This window comes from Equus caballus, chromosome 18, assembly GCF_041296265.1.
Source record: "Equus caballus isolate H_3958 breed thoroughbred chromosome 18, TB-T2T, whole genome shotgun sequence".
NCBI lineage: Eukaryota > Metazoa > Chordata > Mammalia > Perissodactyla > Equidae > Equus > Equus caballus.
The window spans coordinates 10228001-10247051 of NC_091701.1; the positions used below are offsets into that span (position 1 = coordinate 10228001).

At 39.7% G+C, this 19051-nt stretch overlaps 1 long non-coding RNA gene across 3 annotated transcripts in view; it reads left to right on the forward strand.

The window, feature by feature from the left end:
• Positions 1–19051, forward strand: part of LOC102149442 (uncharacterized) — a 31988-nt gene that overhangs the window by 4208 nt on the left and 8729 nt on the right. Inside the window, exons 2-5 of one of the 3 annotated variants that reach the window (XR_011428153.1) lie at positions 6417–6525; positions 7374–7486; positions 10944–11032; positions 16274–16810. This is a non-coding gene — a long non-coding RNA (uncharacterized lncRNA). Of the gene's footprint in view, positions 1–6416; positions 6526–7373; positions 7487–10943; positions 11033–16273; positions 18580–19051 lie in introns of those variants that run through there. The other 2 variants (XR_011428154.1, XR_011428155.1) reach the window with 2 other exon arrangements.

Below are 19051 nucleotides of genomic sequence, written 5' to 3' on the forward strand. Positions count from 1 at the left end.
CTTCCACGTCCTCACCAACACTTGTTATTATTTGTCTTATTTATTATACCTATTCTGTTAGGTGTGTAGTGGTATTTCACTGTGGTTTTGATTTGCATTTCCCTAATGACTAATGATGTCAAGCATCTTTTCATGTGCTTATTGGCCATCCTGTATATCTCATCAAAGAAATGTCTATTCAAAGCCTTTGCTCATTTTGTAGTTGTGTTGTCTTTTTTATTATTCATTTATAAAAGCTCTTTATATATTCTGGATTTAAGTCTCTTATCAGATATATGATTTGAAAATATTTTCTCCTATTCAATGGGTTGTCTTTTCACTCTCTTGTTGATACCCGTCAAAGCACAAAAGTTTTTAATTTTATTGTCCAGTTTATCTATTTATTCTTTTGTCACTGTGTTTCTGGTATCTTTCTAAGAAACTGTTACGTAATCTAATGTTTTCTTCTTAGAGTCTTAGACTTTTGGCTCTTATATTTAGGTCTTTGATCCATTCTGAGTCAATTTTTGTACATGGTATGAGGCAAGGGTCCAAACTCATTCTTTTGCATGTAGCTATCCAGTTGTGCCACCACTATTTTTTGGAAAGCCTATTCTTTCTCCATTGAATTGTCTTGGCACCCTTGTGTAAAACCAATTGCCTATAAGTGTTTGGGTTTATTTCTTGACTCCAAATTCTATTCCACTGATATATATCTGCATTCTTACACCAGTGCCATACCGTTTTGACTACTATAGATTTGTAGTAAGTTTTTGAAATCAGAAAATATGAGTTCATCAACTTTGTTTTCGTTTTCTGGTGGTTTTGGCTATTTGGGGTTCCTTGAATTTCCATATGAATTTTCCAATCAGTTTGTCCATTTCTTCAGAAAAGGTAATTGTAATTTTAATAGGAATTGCATTGACTCTTTAGATCAGTTTGGAGAGTGTTGCCGTCTTAACAATATAAAGTCTTCTGACTATGAACATGGAATGTCTTTCCATTTGTTTAGATCATTTTTAATTACTTTCAGTAATGTTTAATAATTTTCATAATCTAAGTTCTGCACTTCATTTGTTAAATATATCCCTATATGTTTTATTTTTGGTGCTATTGTAAATGGAACTGTTTTCTTAATTTCATTTTCACATTGTTCATTGCAAGTGTATAGAAGTATAATTAATTTTTGCATGTTGATCTGCTATTCTACAACCTTACTGAACTCATTTGTTAGTTTTTTAGTGGATTCCTTAGCATTTTCTGTATACAAAATCATGTCATCTGAAAATACAGACTTTTTTGCTTTTTCTTTTCCAATCTGCATCCCTATTATTTCATTTACTTCCCTGACTTTCCCAGCTAGAACCTCCAATACAATGTTGAATAGAAGTTATGAGAGTGGACATCCTGGTCTTGTTCCTGATCTCGTGGGAAAGCATTCAGTCATTCACCCTTAAATGTGGTGTTAGCTGTGGGCTTTTCCTATATGGCCTTTGTCCAATGGAGTTTGTTCTCTTTTATTCCTAGTTTGTTGAGTATTTTGTCATTAAAGAGTTTTAGATTTTGTCAAAGCCATTTTTTGTATCTATTTTGATGGTCATGTGGCTTTTTGTCCTTTCTTCTATTAATATAGTGTATTACATTAATTTTCAAATATCGAACCAACCTTACATTCCTGGAAGGAATCCCACTCAGTCATGGTGTTATAGTTCTTTTTATCTGTTGCTGAATTTTTATTTGCTATTATGTTGTTGAAGACTTTTGCGTCTATATTCATAAGGGATATTAGTCTCTAATTTTACTGGAATTTCTTTGTTTTTGGTAACAGGATAATGCCAGCCACACAGAATGATTTGGGGAGTATTCCCTCCTATTCTTTTTGGAAGAGTTTGTGAAATATTGGCATTTATTCTTTTTTTAATGTTTCACAGAATTCACCAGCAAAACCATCTGGGCCTTGCCTTTTCTTTGTGGGTAGTTTTGTTCTTTCATTAATAATTTGATCTCTTGTTATAGGACTATTCTGATTTTCTAATTATTCTTGAGTCAGTTTCAATAGTTTGTGTCTTTCTAGGAATTTATCTATTTCATCTAAGTTATCTAATTTGTCAGCATTCAGTTGTTCCCTTATGATCATTTTTATTTCTGTAAGGTTGGTATTAATGTACCTCTCTCATAAGTTTTTTATAATTTGTTCAAATCAGGATCCAAACAATGCCAATACGTTGCATTTGATTCATTTGTCTCTTAGGTCTCTTTTATTACATAGATTTGCCCCCTCAATCTCATTTTTCCTTGATATTTATTTATTGAAGACACCAAGTCATCTGTCCTTTAGGTTTCCCACATTCTAGATTTTCCTGTTTGTGTTCCTGGGAGTCTCTAGCATGTTCTTCTATCCCCTAGATACTTGATAGTGCTGTATGCTTTATTCTGATTCAGGTTTGAATTTTTATTTTTTTTAAGATTGGCACCTGAGCTAACATCTGTTGCCAATCTTTTTATTTTTTTCTCTTCTCCCCAAATCTCCGCCCCCCCACCCCCAGTACATAGTTGTATATTCTAGTTGTAGGTGCCTCTGGTTGTGCTATGTGGGGCACCACCTCAGCATGGCCTGATGAGCGGTGCCATGTCCGCACCTGTAATCAGAACCAGGGAAACCCCGGGCCGCCAGAGTGTGTGAACTTAACCACTCAGCCATGGGGCCAGCCCCTGGTTTGAATTTTTTGGCAAAGGTGCATCATACATCCATAGGAGGCACATCATTTCCAATTGTCCCTTTTTATGAAGTTGGCAGTCATCGATGACCATTGCCTAGGTTCATTATTATAACTGGAAGAGTCTGGTTGAAGGCAGAATAAGTAAAGTGGAGCAGGTGAACACCATCAATCTGTAGTACGTGAGATCTTTGGAAGTTCTCTTGGGATCGTGAGCTCTACATTCTACACTATTTTCAGAACCTTGGAGTCAGGAGATGGAATCTACTCCTGGTTCTGCCACAAACTAGCCGAGCATCCCTGGCAAATCATGCTTCCTGTTTGGCCTGGGTTTTCTTATCTACAGAATGGGGGCATAGACTATACACGAACCTCTAAGGTTTCTTGCTATTCTAGCGTTCTCTGACTAAACACTTAAGTAGTGGACTTAATCTTTACCAAATATGATTTAGGAGGATTAAAAAGGAACTGCTGACATTATATTCTTCCCATCTCATACCAAGGGCCTAAAAACTTTATGGGTTTTTTATGGGTTTTCTTGATTTTTCCGACAGTTTTGAGGATAATTTTTTATTAATATCTTCAGCCATACCTGTTGTTATCTATATTCTGATTGTATTTTACTCAGCAACTGATTGACAGATGCCTGTCTTAGGTATCAGTTCATATAGAAAGTGTGGTTTGGGCATAGAAAGCTTTCTGGAAGCAAATACACCAAAATATTAGCAAGTGATTCTCTCGGGGCGGTAAAATTATGGTTCATTTTTTTAACTTAAGTCTGTATTCTTCATTTTATTCTGCAAACATGTATTTTTTTAAAAAGTCATTCTTAAACGATTTGATAGCGTATTTTTGACAGCATGCCCTAACAAACAGAAATCACTAAATTCTGAGTAAGAAGGTTTCTTTCTCTTCCTATGATTCAGGTAGGCATTATCTTCCAGTCTAGGTTAGCCTAAATACTTTAGTAATAGGTACTTACATCTAATTAGATAGCCTTATTTAATCTTCTTCAGTAATCTCAGTGAAAAAGAAAATATACTATGCCTACTTAAATGAAGATTCAGGAAGAACAGCAGCAATACATACTATCAACGTCTGTGTCATAGCCCATATGGAATCTGGATTTGCACTTTTTGGGTAACAGGTAGTCTCTTTGCTGGAGTAGTGGTGTGTTTTACAGAAAAGTGTGGGCAAAGGCGGGGTGTGTCTTTTGTATATGTTGAAAGAAGGAGATTAGAAACTACTTTGCTAAATCGTGTTCATAACAACTCCCTGGAGTACAATTACTCTCTGCTTGACGTACCTGGTCAGTATGATCCACAGAAGGAGACAATACAGGTGTCGGCCTTCCTCTCATGGGTTTCCCCACCTGGCAAGGTGTTATGCTGCTGGTGTGCCCCTCTGTAGACACCTTGATGGCAGTTACTGGAGAACTGGTAGAGTCAGAGGTGCTCTCATAGCTGTCAACTCACTGTGTGACCCAGATGAGTCATTTAGCCTAGTCACAAGCACCAAGGTCACTTCATATTTAATGGAGAGGCTACTTCAGTTTCCAATGTAGTCACAACTAGTGAAACTGATATTACAAAAACCCACTTCTCAATAACAAAGGCAGTATGAAAGTCAGCCTTCTTACCACGAGAAGCATGACCAATCCAGGTGGTTCTGTAGCCAGCTCTGACGCAAAAGAAATGATTGAATAGCCCTTTAAACCTTACCTGTTGCCCAAAGTGTCATAATCTGGATCTGTTCAGGCGTTTTGAAGACCATTCCTTATATCTACTAAGGACAAAGGCCACATGCCAAAAAGTAGGTAACCTGACATAGAGCTTTAGTTTGGGGATTTTCTTTTGAACTGCCATCAGTGCGGTCTCTCAAGTAACATTGGTCCATGCCAATTCACAAGTGGACTCTTGTGCCAGCGGCACAATCAAGCCAACCAAACGCAAAGAACCATTTAGAGACATGCAAAACCAAGTGAGGGAGCAATTGGCTTTCATTTTGTCCATTATCTAATAGCCTCTCCTTTGCCAGAATTTGACTTGCCCCTGGGTATGCAGAGCTGAAAAGATACAATTTTTACCCTCAAGGGAGTCAGTTTAGTAGGGAAAACAGAAATTACTAGACTATACAGTTATTACAATGATGGACTATCAAAAGGGACACTTAGTAGGTGTGGGTGGGCCAAAGAAAACTAAGAAGGAATGAAGGGAGTGTTCTTGAGCCAAACCAAATAAACAAAACTGAAACTCACCATTATGACAAACCCACTCTCAGAAGTAGAATATTGATTTAGACTAGTTCTCATTTGGAAGGGTTTATTTATTCTAATAATTTCAAGCAATCCTAAGTCTTTCCATTTTAACAAGGTCATTTAGAGTTTTAAAGATATTTCCAAAAGTAGGAGTAGTTTGACATGTGGGCCATCATATACATACACACACACACACTTAACGGTCATCCGGCAAAGTGAGAAGAGTTCATCAGCTAGATGAGAATGTGGAAGTGAAACTTCCCCACTGTGTCTGCTTTAGTAACAGCAGCACATTCCTGCCTGTGTTTGTTCCCTTACATTAAGTATGAAATCATTCCGACCATCGACTGTAAATCTCGGGGTGCTGCCTGCCTGTCATACGTGGGAACCTTTGACGATGACTCCAGAATTGCGCAATTGTGTTTCTTCTGTTTTTGTTTTTGCCACATTAACTGTATCAGGTAGTGCTTGAAATAGAGGTGGAATCTGTTACTCCGCCAGCTTACCGTTTAACAAGTCAAATGATGCATTAAGAAAGCAAATTTTTAAACTATAAGATGTGTATTTGCCATATTTTTGCTTAGTCTTATTTAGAGCTTTCTATGCCTGGATGAAATTCTCTTGCCTTCTACTGTTTGCAATAACTCAAGTCCTTTTTCTTCTTTTCAGATAATCTACTTATATTTATGCCATATTTTCTAGTTTTTCTTATTGCTTCATCTAATTTCTAAATAAACATAGAATACACAATATTAGTCTGTTCACAGTCACTAAACTAATATCCTCAAATGTATTTGGATTTTGTGAGTTCCCCAAATTTGCCTTTGCTTGTGCATGATTTAGCTATGTAACTTCCCTTGCACTATCTTCTCTCAAGAACTTGGCCGCACTGCATTTCTCTCCATCATTTCCCACACTGCACTGGCATTTTGAGTCATCTGGGATGAGGCACCCTCCCTGCTATTAACTGTGTAATGTTTAAACTCGGCTTGCCCGTCTCCTTTCTTTTGAATTTAAACACCACGTGAATTAAACTGACCTTACTTGCTTTCAACCTGTAATTCCTGACTGCAACAGGTAGTTGCCAACTCTTGTAACTGACAGGTTTGACTAGAAGCTGACCGTTCTTACTCCCACTGAACTTAATATTTGGCATTTGTATAAATTCAAAAGGCAAGATCGTACCTTTCTTATTAATGGGCCCTCTTTGTTCATTGATAATACAGTATCTCCATCAACAGGAAGTAATTGTGCCATACCTCAGAAAATAGACTCCTTTTATTTCCAAGCAGGGGAAAGCAGGAGAATTTTACCGCAAAGAGGCTACGAGCCCCTTCAAGGGATTTACCAGACGAGTGCTGGTGTAAGTTACAAAGACAGTGCTAGTCTCTACCCCGAGGAGCAGCCAGGACACTTGCCTGATGGCAGGTGGGGTAAATTGACTCTTTGTACTTGCAACTCAGGCATGTGAAGAATACAGCATCCCTCGAGTCCAGAGATTTGAGATCACCAGTGTTTATCCAGCCGGCATGATGGCGATGAGAGAAGAGAGAAACTTCAGAGCCAAGGAAGGTTTGACAGAGCCTTAAATCAATCCTGCCTTAGAATCGTGGAAAGTTAGATCAGGAAGGGACCTTAGAGACCTCTGCTCCACCACCCCTGTTTGACTGTGAGGAAGCCGAAGGCCCGCGCAGTTCAGGGATTCACCCATGGTCTTGCACTCCTGGCTAGGGACAGAGTCAGAACTGGAACTGGATAATCCTGACTCCGTTTCAGTAGTCTTAAAGCTGGTTGACGAGGAAATTTGACACCCCCCACTCTAAACCCATGTTCCCAAAGGTTTGCTGTATCCAGCTCGTGAATGCCCCTTTCTCTGAAAATTAGGCAAACAGGTTGGAATATTTTAGGAAGAAAACACTGGCTGTAAAGTGGGAAGAAATTCCTGTATGGACTTGCCAACTAGAAGCAAGTATTTGGCTTCCCCAAGACAAGGGAGAGTCTTAGTCATGAGGTTCAAGGTAGAAACTGATTGTGTCACCAGGCTGAGGGCAGACAACCTTTTTTGGAAGCAGTAGGCTGAAATTAGAACTGAATAAAAGAGTTTACAAAAGCTGGAATTTGGAGCTATCTCACAATACCGGGAGTTATTTTGTTTTTGTTTGCTTACTTTTGGTGAGGTATTTCAGGCACACAAACAAGAACAGAAACTGTGATGACCTCCTCGTACAGCCCAGCTGATCTCATTCCCTCCCTCCCTCCTGAATTTGGTGCTTATATTGCCACACCTGTTGTGTTTTTCCTATATATAAATGTACCCGTTAGCAATATTTAGTATTGTTTTCATATTTTAAGTGTTATATGAAGGCTATCACATTGCAGGTACCTTTCTGCAACTTGCTCTTTTTTTTTTTTTTTTTTAGATTTGTGCTATGGATAAACAGGATGGCTCCAGTGAATTTATCTTAACTGCTCTGTGGTATTGCACCATAGGAATGTTTTAGCATTTATCTAATCTCCTATTGATGGCCATCTGGTGAGTTTCCAGGGTTTTTGTTTTGTTTTGTTTGCTGGTTTTTTTAACCTTGCTATATAAACATTTTTATGGCACCCTCTCTTGATGCATGTGCACAAGAGTTTCTTTAGTGACATTTACGAGGTCTTGGTGTACCCATCTTGGGCTGACAAAAAGATCTCAAAAATAAACAGCAAATACGAGTGTCCAACACTAACACTGTGTATTTCCTGAGTTTCTAATTTTTCACTAATCTGAAGAGTGTAAAATGGTGTTTCTTTATGGTGTTAATGTGCATTTCCCTGGCCTCACGGGGCTGAAGATCTTTCCACGTGTTCACTGGCAATTCGGATCTCCTTTTCTGCCTGGGCCACTTTTCAGGTGGGCTGCTTGTCTTTTTATTATTGATTTTTAGAAATTTTTCTTTAGTCAGGATATAAATCCTTCATCAGTTATATGCAGCCACTATCTTCTCCCAGTCTGGAGTGTGATTTTCACTTAATGGTGTCTTTTCATGATCAGATTTATCAATCTTTTCTTTTTTTTTTCTTAAAGATTTTATTTTTCCTTTTTCTCCCCAAAGCCCCCCAGTACATAGTTGTGTATATTTTTAGTTGTGGGTCCTTCTAGTTGTGGCATGTGGGACGCCACCTCAGCATGGCCTGACGAGCAGTGCCAAGTCCGCGCCCAGGATCCGAACCAGCGAAACCCTGGGCCACTGAAGCTGAGAACGTGAAGTTAACCACTCAGCCACAGGGCGGCCCCAATCTTTTCTTTTGTGATTTGTGCTTATTTCTTCTTCTTTTAAAAAAATCTTTCTCCTCTCCAAGGTCATAAAGATATTCTCCTATATTTCCCTCTAGTTTTTTTAAGTTTTGGTTTTTACAACCTTTAGATATTTTATACACCTAGAATTTACTTTTGTGTGAAGTGTGAGGTAGGAAACTAATTTTATTTTTTTTCAAAATCAACAACCAGTTGTTTTGAAACCTTTCCTTGAGAATGCTATCCTTTTCCCAAAAAGTGGGTAATTCACTTTTGACGTATATTCTTGATTCTCTGTGGGTTCTGTCAGGTTCTCCTTCCACCCCTGTGCCTTTCCACAGCACCATAATTACTATACCTTTATAGTAAATTGCAGTATCTGGAAGGTAAGCGCTTACCTGACAAGGGGGCACAATGCGCGCTAGCTGTGGTTGAGCTTCTCTCCTGAATCCCACCCAGGAGGATGCATGCCGCAGGGAGGAAAACCCAGAAGGAGGCAGTGGGATGGGCTGGTGGGGCAGAGGCTGAGTAGCAAAGTTGGAATCCGGGACCTGGAGCTCACTGTCCTGGAGCGGGGAACTCTGTGCTCTGTGGAGGCCTGCAGGGCCCTCCAGAGAGCACACGTGTCCCGTGAGAGAGCTAGGCCGTGGATGCCTGCCCACAGGAGGCCTCTGTGGTCAGTCCGCGTTACGAGGTAAACCGACAGCCACAGCAGGAGATTCCAGTTACTCCCAGTACAGGAAAAAGACATTTGCTCTGAAAATGAAGTTAAGGGAACAACTCCATTTATAATAGCATCAACGAGACTAAAATACTTCGAAATAGATTTAACAAAAGAAGTAGAAGACTTGCGCACTGCACGTTGTTGAAAGAAGTTAAGGAAGACCTAAGTAGATGGACTGGAAGACTTGTTGTCTGACCTACTACTCTCCAAGCTGATCCACAGATTCAGTCCAACCCCATCAAAATTTCAGGTGTCGTCTTTGTAGAAACTGACAAACTGCTTCTAACATTCTTATGGAAAGGCAGAGGACCAAGAAAAGCCAAAACCATCTTGGAAAAAAAGAACAAAGGTGGAGGACTCACATTCCTGATTTCAAAACTCACTACAAAGCTACAATAATCAAAGCAAGGTGGTGCTGGCCTAAGGACAGACGTATAGACCAATGGAATAGAATTGAGAGTCAAAAAACAAACCCAAACATCTATGCTCAATTGATTTTCAACAAGGTGCCAAGATAATTCAGTGAGGAAATAGAACAAATGGTGCTGGGACAATTGGGTAGCTACGTATAAAAGAATGAAGTTAGATCCCTACTTTACACCATACATAAAAAATTGGTATAAACCTAAAACTGCTCTAAAAAATAAAGTCAATTTAAATGTTAAAAAAAGATCAAAGACCTAAATAAAAATCTAAATAAAATCAAATCTAAATAAAAGTCTACAAAATAAATGTGGGAATAAATCTTCATGCCCTTGTCCTTGGATTAGGCAATGGTTTAGATATGACACCAAAAACAGGCAACAAAAGAAAAAAAAATAAACTGAATTACATCAAAATTTAAAACTATTGTGCTTCACAGGAGACTATTAAGAAAGAAAAAAAGACAATCGAAGCAATGGGAGAAAATTTTTTTTGCAAATCATGTATCTAATAAGGGTCTAGTATCCAGAATATGTAAAGAACTCTTACAACTCAATAATAAAAAGACATGTAACCTAATTTAAAAATGAGCAGAGGATATGAAGAGACATTTCTCCAAAGAAAATATACAAATAGCCAATGAGCCCATGAGAAGATGATCAACATCCTGGGTCATTAGGGAAATTCAAATCAAAACTACATTGAGACACCACACACACCCACTGGAATGGCCATAATTTGAAAATCAAAAAAGCCAACAGAAAATACCAAGTGTTGGTGAGGATGTGGAGGAGTTGGAACCCTCATCCAATGCTCCTGGGTATGTAAAACGCTGTAGCTGCTTTGGAAAACAGTGTGGTACTTTCTCAAAAAGTTAAGCAGAGAGTTAGTATATGATGCAGCAATTCCACTCTGAGGCATATCCCCAAGAGAATTTAAAGCATACATCTACACAAAACCTGGCACAGTCAGGTTCACAGCAGCATTATTCATAATAGCCAAGAAGAGGAAGCAATCCGAATGTCCATCAGCTAATGAATGGACAAATAAAATGTGATCCAGCCAAGGAATGCTGGATAATAATGTATATTATTATATATTGGAATAATTATATGTTACAATCCAATAATTATATATTGGAATGGTGGAATTATTCAGCCGTGAATAATAAACCTTGAAAATATCCTAAGTGAAAGTAGGCAGAAATGAAAGGCCACATAGTATATGTATTGTCCATTTATATGTAATGTCCCGAATAGGCAAATGCAGAGAGAAAGTAGATTAGCGGTTGCCTAAGGCTGGGGTAGGGGGAGGGTTGTGGGGTGAGGAGGCATTGAGGAGTGGCTGCTAATGGGTACTGGGTTCCTTTTTGGGGTGATGAAAATGTTCTCGCATTAGATAGTGGTGTTGGTTGCACGACCTTGTGAATATACTAAAAAATACTGAATGGTACACTTTAAAATGGAGAGTTTTATGATATGTGAATTATATCTCAATAAAGAAATGAATCACCTCAAAAGAACAAAAGACATTTGCGTTTCTTCACCCTCTGTTTTCCTTCTCCAGCACCCGAGGAGCAGAACCTGGAAGTGGGACCAGTGGGAGGGAGTCAGTCAGCAGACCTCGCCTCACACGAGGTCCCCGCTGCCCGTCCTGTGAGTAGGGAGGGGGTTGCTTTGCATTAGATGAGAAAATAGAGTTAAACTGAACTGGATCGTTCTACTGACTAAAAGAGATGGACATGCAATGATAGGGGCCTCAAATGGCCTTGAGGCCTGGGAAAGGAAGGCTTTCAGAGCAAGTTGAAGGCGGGGATGGTACAAGAAGTCAAATCACTCCATGTTTGAGTTTTACCGGATTGACGCTTCTCAGTAAAGGGTCACATTGATGTAGTGCGTGGGGAAGAGCTTGTGCAGGCAACGCCGCATGAACCAAAGCTACCAGTGGTGTTCTTGTTTGGGGAGGACGGGGTACGTGCTCTGAAAGGATGAGGGTCAGACAGCACAGTGCGCCTGGGTCCTGACCTCTCAGTACCAGTCCTTACGAAAAGGAGTCGGGGCTCGCAGAAACAGCTGGTTCCCACCGGAGCTGGGAATGGGCAAGGCAGGACTGGGGAAACTCGTTTCAAAAAAAAGCAAATACCGGCCAGCCCAGTGGCGCAGCGGTTACGTTCGCACGTTCCGCTTTGGCAGCCCGGGGTTCGCTGGTCCAGATCCTGGGTGCGGACCTACACACTGCTTATCAAACCGTGCTATGGCAGGCGTCCCACATAAAATAGAGGAGGATGGGCACGGATGTTAGCCCAGGGCCAACCTTCCTCAGCAAAAAGAGGAGGATTCACGGCAGATGTTAGCTCAGGGCTAATCTTCCCCCCGCCCCCTCCAAAAAGAACAGGTTTTTAAAGACCGGATTGTGTCAAAGAGACACAGAAGCAAGCTGAAGGGGACTCAACGAGCCAAGGTTGGGGTAATTTCCACTAACCCATTATTAGGAAATTGTTAATTAGATGGAAGGAATTAAGCGTTTATCCTACCTTTCCAGTGAGAAATGTATTTCAGAGTAAACAGACATTCCCAAGTGATGAGGGAAAGCTCTTCTGTAGAGAGGAATGCCAGCTAATAAATGTAGGACCAATGAGAGAACAAAGTTTGAGTTTCATCAACCCTTACGAAATAGTTGATCCAGACAATTACCAGCAGATACCAAAACCATGAGGTGAAAGTCTGATGCAGCACTTTCTGTCTGCACGGTGTCATATTATCCCGTGATAAACATAACTGTTCAATAGATGCTGTCACCGCTTTAACACGGGTCACTCCCAGCGTTGCTAACAGGGGCAACACCACACGCTGTACCTCCCCATGTGATGCAGTATGTCATAAACAGCATCGCCTGTGAAATGATTCTTGGCAAAATATTCAAAATCAGACCAATTAAGACTTAGATCTAACTTACCATTTTTGGGAAATATAGGAGAAAGAAGAACAAAATAACTGATATCAAAAGGAAACAATCGGGTGAATCTAGAAGTTGAAACATTCTATAAGACAACCGTTCTGACCTCTTCAACAAGTCATTGTAATGGGGAAAAATGAGAGGCAGAGAGGCTGTTTTAGACTGATCGAGGTTTAGGAGACCTAAGAATTAAATGTAACATATATCCTTGATCAGATCTTGATTAAAAAGACAATGGTAGAAGCCACTTGAGGAATATTACTGTAGTCTGAATATGGACTGAGCAGTATCTTAAAAAATTCCTGTTAAATTTTTTAAGCGGAACAATAGTATTATGGTTATGTAGGAAAATATCTTTATTTTTTTGGAGATACTTACTAGGCTATTTCAAAGTAAGAAAGTATACTGTAATTTGCTTTAAAATACCTCAATAATAACAACAAAAAATGAAGCAAATTTGCCCAAATATTAACAATTGTTAAATCTAAGTAAGATATTTTGAGTGTTCATTATACTATTCTTTTCTATGTGCTTAAAAATTTTTATAATGAAAGCTTTAAAAGAGAAACAAAAAAGTGAACTTAAACAACTCTAAAACTCTTCTAGAGCCGCCTCTTTAATTCTCTAGTCCTTTACCAACAAGTCATCTTCCATCAACTGCTGTCTTCCTTCTCCCATGGTCTAAACACTTGTCAATGCATCACGCTAATTGATTGGAAACTCTGTCACCATGCTTGTATACATAACAGAATAAGAAGAAGAGAAGCGTCGCTGTTAGGAGGCAAAACGTCAGCAATTCTGATTTCACTGATTGAAATGTTTCACTGTTCTGTTGGAGCTGAGTGACAATTACGTCCCCCCATCAGTTTTTTCTTTTTATAATTCATTGTATTTTTATAAAATTATATGTAAGTAGTTTTAAGACTCAAATAGTGCAGAAAGACAAGTCCCTTGTGTACCGTCCGTCACTTAGGAATGTGTAGAGAGCAATGAAATTAAGAGTAAGGATGACAGAGAAAATGAATAAAACCAAAATTGGTTCGTCAAAAACAGTAAGACAGAACTCTGATAAGATTTTTAAAAAAAGAAAGGAAAAAGTAAACAAAGAAGTAGCAACTAGAGAAAGTAGAAAAGGAGAAATAACTGAATACAAAAATGAGATTTAAATTATAAACTAATGTTTTTCTTTTTCTTTTTTTTTTTTTTTGAGGAAGATTAGCCCTGAGCTAACTGCTGCCAATCCTCCTCTTTTTGCGGGAAAGACTGGCCCTGAGCTAACATCTGTGCCGATATTCCTCCACTTTACACGTGGGATGCCTACTACAGCATGGCTTGCCAAGTGGTGCCATGTCCGCACCCAGGATCCGAACCGGCGAACCCCGGGCCACCGAGAAGCAGCACATGCGCACTTAACCACTGTGCCACCAGGCCGGCCCCTGTAAAATAATTTTATAGTAAATATGCACCAATATTTTAAAACCCACCAAAAAATGGATAAATTTCTGGAAAAATAAAAAGTTCTAATGTTGATGAAAGAAGAAAGAGAAAATTAGAATAGACCAATAAGCATTAAAGAAAATGAAATTGCAATTAAGCACTTCTCCCGAAAAAGCACAGGCCGAGACAGTTTGACAGGCGGGGTATGCCAAATTTTCAAAGGATGGATACTCTTATTACATACTCTGTGTTTCAAAAAATAGAAAATGAGCAAAGGCTGCCAAGATGATTTATGAGGCTAGTGTAACTCTGAATCCAAAAACTGGATAAGGACATTATTTAAAAAGTCAGTTAGGCTGATATCATATATAACATATATTTTTATATCCAATATAAAATATTAGCTAACTGAATCCAACAGTGAATTTAAAAAAATAATAACTCAATGGAGAAACTTTAGAAGCATCCCCTTGAAGATTAATGGAAAATAAAAACCTGTCTACCCCCATGACTACCCGTTAAAATTATACTGGATGCTCGGCAGTGCTATGAGAAAATGCAATAAGCGATATGGGGATTGGAAGTAAAGAGATCAGCTGTCATTTTGTGAAAAACAATATGATTAACGTAGAAAAATCAACAGAATCAACAAACCAGTGCAACTGTCTGGATGTACCGTATCTTATTCAATCAGTTCCCTGTTAACAGGCATTGGAACTGATCTTTTGCTGTTAAAAATCGTGCCATGATGAATAACCCTGTGCGTGAGTTGTTACATATTTGTGGGGGTCAGTCTTCAGGGTAAATTCCCAGAAGTGGTATTGCTAAATCAAAGTGTAGATGCATATGGAAGTTTGTTAGCCAAATTCACTCCAAGTGGTTGCACCATTTTATGTCCCAACCAACAATATGTGAGTGCCTGTTTCTTCACAGCCTCGTTAACAAAGTGCATTGTCAAACATTTGGATTTTGGTCAATCTGATAGGTGTAAGGTGTTATTAGTATCTTATTGTAGTTTTCATTTACATTTCTCTATAGTGTAGGTTGAGTGAGGTTGAAAATCTTTTTGTATGTTTAAAACCATTTGCTGGGTCCTGCCAGGTGGCGCAGTGGTTAAGTTCACATGTTCCGCTTCGGTGGCCCGGAGTTTGCTGGTTCAAATCCCTGGTGTGGACCTATGCACTGCTTGTCAAGCCATGCTGTGGCAGGAGTCCCACATATAAAGTAGAGGAGATGAGAACGGATGTTAGCTCAGGGCCAGTCTTCCTCAGCAAAAAGAGGAGGATTGGCAGCAGATGTTAGTTCAGGGCTAATCTTCCTAAAAAAAAAAAACAAAACACCCGTTGCCTGTGTTTTTCTGGTCTCTTTTTACCTATTTTTCTATTGAGTTTTTGCTTGTCTCAGTTTTTGAAAAGCAGCTTTGTTTTTTTGTAGTTAAAAAGAGGAAAACAATCTGAATGTCCACAAATTTGGGGATGGGTTAATTATTCTATATGCATACTATGCGATACTATACAGCTATAAAGATTAAAGTTGGTAGGCTATGATTCTATGGAAAGATCCCCACCTATACTGTTCAATAAAAAAGCAATGTTTAGAATAATTTAAATACCATGATCCCATCTCAGAAAAAAATAAGGTCATACATAAGGCTGTATGTAAGAAACTGTTATATTTTCCACTGGGAAGTTGCCAAGGGTTGAAGATGAAGAGAAAGGTTTTATTTTTCATTTTATAGCCTTCAGTATTGCAAGTGAGTTTGAACAGCAAATCTCAATCAACAAACTCAGTCCATAGTGTGCATAAGGTGCAAGAAACTCTTTTCAGATTCCGAGCCCCATCCCTCTGGCAAATGGGAAATTCAACCGCAGTTGTCATGGGCCCTCCTCCCTTCACCCACAGAGCGAAGGCCCTGCAGTCTAACACAGCGGCCATGTGTCTTTCAACGACTGAAATAAAGACCACCACAGGTAGAGGGAATACAAAGCTGAGTGTATTCACTTGCCAGGCAGGGGAACACACACCGGAGAAGAAACTCACTGAGTAGTTCTCCGAGAAAAAAATCAAAGGGTTTTTTTAAGGACCAAAAAATTGGTTATGCTAAGCGTTGGATACCAGCACCCTGGAGAGAACCAAAGGAGCCTACAGACCTGTGTAGAGGTGGCTGAAGCAAGTCCTGTCATCGGTTGGTCACTTAGGTCCTGCAAGGGGCTGGAGTACGGGGGTCACTCAAAGTTCACGGTCCTTCCTCAGCGTTAACCGATCGGCCCCACGCCATGGAATACAAGGTTCAGTTTGTACATCCCTGGGCAAACGCTGCTGCCCGTGGAAAGTGTTCTACCATCCCCTCTCTTAGTCCTCCCTTTCCCACAGCGTCACGGTGACCGCAGAGAGCACAGGCAGTTTCCCAGATTTCAGGTCTACGCCGCTATCTTTGATTCACATGACAGTCTCACACGATTTCTATGTGTTTATTTAGGTCACTTTGGTTTCTTTTGTTGTAGAATCTTCTAGCCTGTGAACCAACAGAATAGTGGTGGTGCAGCACCACTTAAGACCGTGCTAAAAATGCACTTGACGCAGCTGCAGTGAGAACACAGCCAACGTCGCAGAACGTCCCCTAACAGCCTCCTGTCTGGTGCTCAGCTGTAAACTTCCCATTGGTTGGCTGTTCCCACCTGGGACGACCACTTGACTTGTTCTTGACTTTCATGAAGGAACCACTGTCTCACCCTGAAGCATCTACTCAAACGCAAGCCAGGGCTCAAACGCTGCTGTGTCTTGTCAGCGTTAACTACAGTGCGTCTGTTTCCAGCACCGTGGCAGCAACTAGGACAAGGCTTTCTTGCTGAACCTGTATAGTGACACAGTCCACACAGCTTCACTTGCTGTCGTTGCCTTTGTTAGGGACAGTTTCAAAGGCAGCATTCCAAATCAGAGATCCTAAGCCAGAGGACGAAACGCACACACAGAGTACTGGAACCATGATCTCAGGCACATGGATATAAGAGCCAGGTCATTGAGACGCCACCAGCGGAGAGGTAGGAATGCTCCTTAATGGTGGAGGAACCTTTCCCAGGTGACACACCCCTTCCTCTCTCTGAGTCCCAACTTTTGTAGTGATAACGCTGTCGCACAAATACAGGAAGCCATGACAGGTGTACCCTGTAATTTGGGTAAATTGTCTAAGTATCCTTCTCAAGTGTCTGAGAGGCGTTATGACCAAATACGCCTTAGATTACAACACAGGAGAGCAGAGAGATTTTCCTTGATGGATCAGTTGAGAGAAAGGGTGTTAGTAGTCATTTCCTGTGTCGTGGCACGATCAGCGATATTTTAACTGGCTTCACAGAAAACCTATCATCCTGGATGGCGTAATTTTTACTGATGAGGTTGTTAATTGTGAGCTCGTCAGAAGCAAAATTTAATTTCCACGGATGAATCTTATCATAACTGGAGCTGGTGGGATTTTTAGCAGAAAACTTTAATAGAAGGGACCTCCTGGTATCCAGGGAAGGGGCACAAACTCAGTTAGTTACATATCCTAAGGCTCCTCCAGCCTTACTGAGTCCAACAGATGTGTTATCTATTCAAAGTCTATCCCAGAATTAGGAGAATTGGGATGGTCATTTAAAAAAGAAAATGTTTTGTAATTTAAAGTAGTTAACAAAAGAAAATGTAAATCAGTAGGCCTATTTATAGGTACTGAACTTGATCCAAAGAGCTTGGGTTCAGCAGTCACTTCCACGCCGATCTCTGCTCTGGAGGAGGAATGTGCTGGCAGTCCTGACTCAGCTGTTCGATGCAGCCTGACAACCATGTCTGCGCTGATGTTTGTCCTGCCACGGTTCAACTTACCATTTCATTCCCTATAGTGTCCATAATCAAGATTCCCTGGTGTGTCCTTTCAGACTTTATGATATTTCTTCCAGGAAACTCAGCCTCTGATCTGGCGCTTCTAGAAAGGACCTGTAGGCAAATGTAAGCAGAAAAATTACAAACCAGCCTGTGGTTGATGTGACTAAATGGCTCTGGTTAATTTTTATAATCAGCATACAGAATGGAGGGAAGTAGAATCCTCTATTAAGATATAATACTTATGATTTATTCACTGTATAAGGGTCTGGGAGCATGGTTTTTCTGAACCTGAAAAGTATATAACCACTGAAACACACTTATATAAATAACAAGTTACTTATATGTAATTCAACTAGAAAGACTGAAGTTTTCTTTTGACATTTTCAGGTTTTAATATTTTGGTTTGGTAAACAAAATCACTCTCGTATGAGTTTTCAGTTTTTTAAACCTGTGCTATCTAATATAATAGCCGCTAGCCACATGTAGCTATTTAAAATTAAATTATTTAAAATCAGATAAAATTAAAAATTCAGTTCCTCAGACATACTAGTCACATTTCAAGTGCTCAACAACTACACGTGGCTGATAGTTATAGTATTGGACAGTGCAGATCTGGGACATTTCCACTGTCTCAGAAAGCTCTATTGGACAGTGCTAATCTAGAGAATGCCATATGAATCTGGTTGTATTCATTGCCTCTCCTTTGTAAGATGAAGAACCAAATCTTGTGTTTCACCATGGCTGCCCAGGAAACCCCAAAGATATTTTAGCTGTAAAAGACATCTTAACAGTTTCATGATTGCAAATTTGGGAAAGAGCAATATTAAAAAGAGTCATCAGGATAGATTGGTCACAAAAACAAGATGTTGTTGTCTTGGAACAGTTGCTGTCTTGGCTGTGTCATTAAACAGAGTAACAATAAAATATTTAAAATAAAGAGAAGTTAAAATAATAATCATTAAATTTATTAGTTATTCTTTTTTTTGGATGAGGAAGATTGGCCCTGAGCCAGCAGCTGTGCCAGTCTTCCTCTATTTTGCATGTGGGACAATGCCACAGTGTGACTTGATGAGTGATGTGTAAGTCCACAGCTGGGATCCGAACCCACAAAGCAGAGGAAAAGAACTTAATCACTACACTACCGGGCTGGCCTCTATTAGTTATTCTTGAAGTGAAGATTCCTTGTTGCTTCTTGAAACAACCCAGGAGCATGGTAAAACGTGACATGAAAGCAAAGCATTAGACATTTGAGAGTCAGAGTTTGCACTAGGTGAGGCAATGTAAAGTTGTCACCTTCTAAGAGTGTACAGCAGGCGAGAGTAACTCTTTATTTCCTCCTGTGGAGAGCAGATTACAGGCTAAGGTGAGAATTTTTCCTTAGCTGTCAGTTCTCTCCTTTCTATCACAGCTAAGCTTTTTACTTA